General features: G+C 46.8%; 1 non-coding gene across 1 annotated transcript; it reads right to left on the bottom strand.

Annotated features, from left to right (window-relative positions):
* Window positions 1-4,127: 4,127 nt before the first annotated feature.
* Window positions 4,128-4,267, bottom strand: LOC119469943. Its single transcript, XR_005198804.1, has one exon. It is a non-coding gene; the product is annotated as a U4 spliceosomal RNA (small nuclear RNA).
* Between the last annotated feature and the right edge of the window lie 2,603 nt (window positions 4,268-6,870).

Raw genomic sequence — 6,870 nt, forward strand, 5'->3', positions numbered from 1 at the left:
AATGAGGAAGAAGATTTTTGAGCCACTGAAACTTGGAGGTTGTTTGTCACCGTGCTTTAACCTAGCCCCCACTGACTGATGCAGGGCTGAAGAATGAGTCAGAACTGGGTCTGGACATGTGAAGTGCACTCCTCCAGGCTAAGTAAAATTCAAGTCTTGTTGCAAAGGTAACAGTGAGCACGATCTGGTATTAGGGTGAGTGTGGGATACATAAGGTATGTGAAGTGAGAATAATGAGAAGCTCAACTTTAAAAGACAGTGCTAATTTGGACTGTGGAGAGATTCCAATGTGCTACTTAGCATTTGAGACTGTGGTGGCTGAACAAACTCATTAAGAACCCTAAATGAAGGCTTGGGATAAATATCCGAGGGTGTTGAATATACCAATTATTCATTCTAGAATGGGCAGAGTCCTTGACCCCATTCTAGGGAGACTTCCAAAAGAAAAAAGACCTGCATTTCTCCAACAACCCACATCGAGAGACGTTCCTGCACTTCTGAGCTGTGGCTAACACTCCTCACTTTTCATTCTCTCCTCAGTGTTTTGGGGAAACACCTTTAACTCTCTATGACTTACAGGTTAATAAGTGGCCCTTATAATTCCCTCCAGAGATAGGAAAGACTAATGATAAGGGAGTCTGAGCTCACAGCAGCAAGCGGGCATGTGTGCTCAGCAGCAACGTGGCTCATCTGCTAGATTACTACATACGATGTTCTGCAATGTTGCTTAACACAAGGGGACTCTGTCCCGACTCAGAAGGTTTGATTGCTCACCTACTTCTTTTTCTGCCCTCTTGGGCTCCTAAAATGAAAAGAACTCTGGGGTGATACAGTGAGTCAAAGGAGTGCCAACCGTATCACAGCAAAATAAAGATCCCTAAAAAATCCCTGGCCGAAGATGACAGCCTTGGCTGGGTAAGTTGAATGTGCTGACAGTGGACATGGGAGCATGAGGGTGGTCAAAATGTTCGTATTAAAGAACTTCCACACAGACTACAAGAAAAGAGGGAGGAACGGAGATGGCAGCACAAGTCCCTACAATAAAAGCAGTTGTTATGAGATCAGTTCTATTCTTTCCAACAAAAATTAGAGACAGAAACCAAAGTTTAGCCTGAGGCGACAATTAACTGGGCAATGAGCCAGAGGCACATGTGGCATAGACAGATTTAAACATTTTCCCTTATATTAATATAAATACTAAATTAATATCATATAAATATAAACACTTGGGTCTGCAGTAGTTTTAAAGGAAATCTCACAAACAGGTTTGGCTTCTGAAGGTTAGCACTGATAGTCCAGAGAATTCATTTTGGTCCAGAGAGAGAAACAGAAGTATTTCTCAGGTTCCTTCAGGAAGGCGTCTGGCTTTGCCTCGCCTTGTATGGCAGAAGAAGACAGAATTTCACAGATTTAAGGTGTGAAAAGTCACTGGGTGCTTTAAGAAGTCTGGGATTCTTCTTAGAAAAATAAGTTTGTGGAGACAAAGTGAGTTGGAGAAGGTTGTTATTGAAGTGAAGCAGAATTGGTTTTAGTAATCTGCTTATTACCCTCATCCTCACCCCCTTAACCTCTAACCCTAACCCCTAACCCCGTGACCCTAACCCCGCTCCTACCCCAATCCCTCATCCTACTCTTTAGCCCTGACCCTTGACCCTTGACCCCAAACCCCAACACCAACCCTAAACTTAACCCCTAACCCTACCACTAACCTTAACACTTTAAATCTGCCCAGATTCTCCAGCAGAAGCAGGGACCCTTGGATCCCAGCTGTGCACCACTGCATCTGGCACAGGACTCCGTAGCAATCCCCAAATAGGCACCTGAATGCCCACTGTGCCAGCCATGCAGTGGAAGCCCGGGCTATATGCTCACCTCCAGAACCAGGGCCCAGCGCCTACATCAGGCTGCTCAGGGCTGAAGTCAGCTGGGACACCCAAGGGCTTCATAAGACCAAGGCTATCTCGTGCCTCCTGTCACAGAGTGAGACTCAGACCCAGCAGCACTGTACACCCCCTCCTTCCCTCCGCAGCAGCTTGGCAACCTTCCAAGTCAGGGACCCTTCCCTGATGACACTCCAAGCACAAAGCACTGGACTTTCACACAGTGAGGCTGCACATATTATTATGTGTAGATGCCCACCTAGGCCTTGGGGAGAAAGGGTGGTAGAGGGACCCTCATGTTGCCCTGTGGTATGCATGCTCTGGTTAATATGACTGCAAGCCATTTACGAGAAACTCAAGCTGAAACACTACTTGTTTCCAACGTTCTGTTGGCAGAGGATTTACAATGTACGCTCCCAAACAAGCTAGCCACAGAGCACACTGACTACTTCCCCTCTTAAGTCGCTCTCAGGGCCTCCACAACAGTCCTAGAATTGGAAGATTGGTGGAGAAGAACTGGGATGTCGAGGGGGTACGGGATACTTGCTGGACACCAGCCTCCCCTCACCTAAGCTTACAGACAGCCCAGATCCCGCCTGATAAATCAGACATTTTAACACGCACAGCTCTCGATAGCAGGACTTACAGATGCAAAACTCTAAGGCAAAGGATTGACTCAACTCCTTGGTGTCTCAAGGAACTAAAACACTGCCTAGCACAGGTGCACCATCAACCTTATCACTAAATACGCCTCTATATTTTATTCATCTTTGATTGTCGAAGTGATGTGATAAACACAGTGGACTAACGACCTTTGAAAACTCTTCAAGGGATCCTATCTGGTGGACCCACAGATCTGCCAACACAGAGAAGGCATTGTAAACATGTGCAGGACAGAGGCCAGATAAAACTGTCTCTCAGCCTCAAAGTGGCCTGGCAGTCACAGGAACAACTATGTGGGGTCTGGCCCTTATGAGGAGTCAAGCTTTTGACTTGAGGCACCCCACTGCACCTGCAAAACCGAGTTGTGCCTAACAAAGAAGAATCAGCCAGCCTACTCTCCCTAATGAAAGATTCTCCCCGGGGCCTGAAAACTTAGGGGGATAACTCTTCCCTTCTCAGGCTCGGTCCCAAGGTACAAGACCACGTGCACCAGCAGCATGGGCCAGCAAGCGAGCAGAAGCCTGAAAAGGGCAGGCTGGAAGACAAGGACCCCCTGAAGATCAGGAGAGAGGCCGTCTAGATACCACAGAGCAGTCACGTCAGACTGGAACACGTCCCATTTACAGGAGCCTAGAAAACCCCAGCCTCACCCTCACTTGGGGCTGACACCATTTTAGGCCTCAGCCCATCTGCACCCAGGTGCTCATGAAAACAGCATGTTGCTCCACACCACCTCGAGCTGTTTGCTGACGCTCTCAGGGTTCGAACCAATAATAGAGCCTTGCACCTAATGTCCCAGGTGGTAATCCAAGAGCAATATCTGCGTGACACGCCTCCTCCTCCACCCTCCATATCCAAGCAATCACCAAGGATACAAGCCGACCAGGCAAGGTAGCTCACTCCTGTAAGCCCAGTACTTTAGGCGGCTGATGCATGTGGATCACCTGAGGTCAAGAGTTCGAGACTGGCCAGGCCAACATTGGAAAATCCTGTCTCTACTAGAAATTCAAAAATTAGCCAGGCATGGTGGCAGGTGCTTGTAATCCCAGCTACTTGGGAGGCTGAGGCTGGAGAATTGCTTGAACCTGGGAGGCACAGGATGCAGTGATTCGAGATTACACCATTTCCCTCCAGCCTGGGCAACAGAGCAAGACTCTGTCTCAGAAAATAGAAAACAAAAGAATTTGTATAGTTTTGTCACCAGCAAAGGAGTCTTGTCCCAGACCCCAACAACAGGATTTTGGATCTCACACGAAATGGAATTTATGGCAAGTCACACAGTCTAGTGACATTAAAAGAGTTTATTTAGCCACTACTAAGTGACAGAGCAGGGAGTCCTCAGTAAGCAAGAGGAGAAACGCACCTGTTTTAAAGAAAAAAAAATGTTTTTTGAGACGGAGTTTTACTCTTGTCACAATGACGTGATCTCGGCTCACTAAAACCTCTGCTTCCTGGTTTTAAGGATTCTCCTGCCTCAACCTCCCAAGTAGGTGGGATTACAGGTGTGCACCACCATGTCCAGCTAATTTTTTTGTATTTCTTTTCCATTTTATTTTTATTTTTAATTTAATTTTTTTTATTCCATCCCTGTAGAGACTTCCAAAAATTGCCAATGCCGACTATATTTCCAGTCGTCATGGTGGGATATTGAAAAAATTTTCAATTAGCAATAATTGCACCTCAAATAAACCTCATTGGCTATGATACTGCCACTGTGCAAAGCTATTTTTTATTATTTTATTTTTAGTAGAGACTGGGTTTCACCATGTTGGCCATGCTGGTGTCCAACACCTGGCCTCAGGTTATCCGCCCTCCTCGGCCTCCCAAAGTACTGGAATTACAGGTGTGATTACTTAAGGTTTACAGTAAGTAATCACACCTATAATCCTAGTACATTAACATACAAACAAAATTACTTAATGTTTGTTTATATAGGTTATTAAGAATAGTGTTGTCTCTTATGAAGGATTGTGATCAGTTTGTGTCTGGCTATTAGTATTGCTACTTTTCTTTGTTACTATTGATTTTAACAATAATTTATAAGCGTACTATTATCTTTAAAACTTATTTTTAAATTAAGAATGCTTTTTGCTTAAAGTACTCGTATAGTTTTATGAGTTTTGGGTCTTTATTTAGTTATTAACTTGTTCCTGCAACCATAAATATTGTATAACCAAAGGTTCTCAATCCCTAAATATATAATCCAACAGATTTAACCTGTGTGTGTGTGTGTGTGTGTGTGTGAGAGAGAGAGAGAGAGAGAGAGAGGGAGAGACAGAGGGGGAGAGAGAGAGAGAGAGAGAGAGGGTCACCCTCTCTCTCCCAGGCTTGAGTGCAGTGGTGTGATCATGGCTGGCTCTCTGCAGCCTCAAACTCCTGGGCTCAAGCGATCCTCCAGCCTCAGTCTCCTGGGTAGCTGGAACCACAGGCACGAGCCACCATGCTAGCTAATTTTTATATTTTTTGTAGACATGAGGATCTCGATATTTTCCCAGGCTGGTCTTGAACTCCTGATCTCAAGTGATCCACCCACCTTGGCCTTCCAGAGTGCTGGGATTACACTCGTAAGCCCTGCAGCCTGCCCAGATTTAGCTTTTTCTAAAGCTTTTATTGAAAATAAAGTCACTACGGTTAAGATGTCTCTGACGGTTTTGCATTTTAAGTGCAAAGACTATGTTAAGTGAATTTTTCCATCAGTTGTAAAACGTGCATCCATGTTTATTTTACTCCTATGGTTTCGAATTAATTGTACCTTCTTCCTTTTTGGAAACACACGGGCTAGTGGGCTCCATGTCAGTTTGCATTTGCAGAACTACGGCACTGAACACTCTGCGCTCTGACTTCAAGAGTTGCAGCAGGGCGGCCACCAGAGGGCGCGCGTCCCCCGCCAGCACTGTGAGCGTAAGGACCCTGCAATGCCCCCGGCCACCAGCAGAGGGCGCGCTGAAGCAAGGCGGCATAACTGCCTAAGGGCCAAGCCCCTCTAACCATGAGAAGCCCGGCTCTACATAGGCTTACAACTCCAGATACGACACATGAAATTGTCTTGGGTTTACAGTTCTAGAAATTACATGTGAAATGGTCTTGGTCCATGGAGTAGGCGTGGGGTGGGGGCTTGAACTCGTTTAAGTTAAAACAATGCCTTCCGGAAAGATTCACCCATGCCATGCCTGCGATCTATAAGGTGGCACTTGGTCCGCCAGCCTTTACTTCTATTGAAATGCAGTGTGGAAGTCAAGGGGGAGGTGATCTTAGATGCTTAGACCTCCTTCCTCACCAGGTCACCGCCTCCCTGCACACTGCCATTCTCCCACCTGCGCTACTTTACAGTCTCACTCACAATCACTCTGAGCAACTGTGGAAAAAGGACGCCTGTGGAGCCTCTCCCTTGTCCAAGTTACTCTGCTGAGAGACCTGATAACTCGTCTCACTGGACCCTGGACCACCCTGGGAAAAATATCTCTGCCCCTGTATTTCAGACAAAGACTTTGAGGTGGTCAGGCACGGTGGCTAACACCTGTAATCCCAGCACTCTGGGAGAAAGAGGCAGGTGGATATGAGGTCAGGAGTTCAAGACAAGCCTGACTAAGATGGAGAAACCCCGTCTCTACTAAAAACACAAAAATTAGCTGGGCGTGGTGGTGGGCACCTATAATCCAAGCTATTCGGGAGACTGAGACAGGGAATTGCTTGAACCCGGTGTCAGGTCTCCATATGCAAACCTGGAACCTGAAAGTCTGAAGTCCTGCTTGCCTCCTGATGGTCTCCCACCACCACCCCCCTGTGTTCGCCATTGTCCCTGAGCATCCAGCAGAGCTTCCCTGGACAAGCCCCTCACCCAACCCTGCCATCTCAACTCTTCTTATGAATGTGAATGCCCCTCACCCATCCTGTCATCTTAACTGCTCTTCTGCCTCACCCCAGCCACCACTGTAACTGAACTTGTGGTCATGTACACTCCTGGCCCCTACTCACCACTGTAACTGATCTTACTCTGTAACTTTCAACTGCCTGCCCCAAACCTGTAAAACCAACTCCTATCCCACTGCCCTTTTCAAACATCGTTTTTGGCCTTAGCCGACCTGCACCCAGGTGAATAAACAGCCACGTTGCCCACACAAAGCCTGTCTGGGGGTATCTTCATTCAAAGCGCGAATTTTCAACATTTTGGTACCAAAACCTGGGATGGGGAAACTACTTCAGGAGACCAAACCCCCGTCCCTGCTCTTGTGCTCCCTCCACGAAGAGATAGACCTACCAACCCCGGTCATCAGACCAGCTCACACACACCACCGCTGTTTTGGTAAGCAGTCTCTCTTTTTTGCAT

The sequence above is a fragment of the Cebus imitator genome, unplaced genomic scaffold (assembly GCF_001604975.1).
Source record: "Cebus imitator isolate Cc_AM_T3 unplaced genomic scaffold, Cebus_imitator-1.0 Scaffold1080, whole genome shotgun sequence".
In the NCBI taxonomy this organism is placed as follows: Eukaryota; Metazoa; Chordata; class Mammalia; order Primates; family Cebidae; genus Cebus; species Cebus imitator.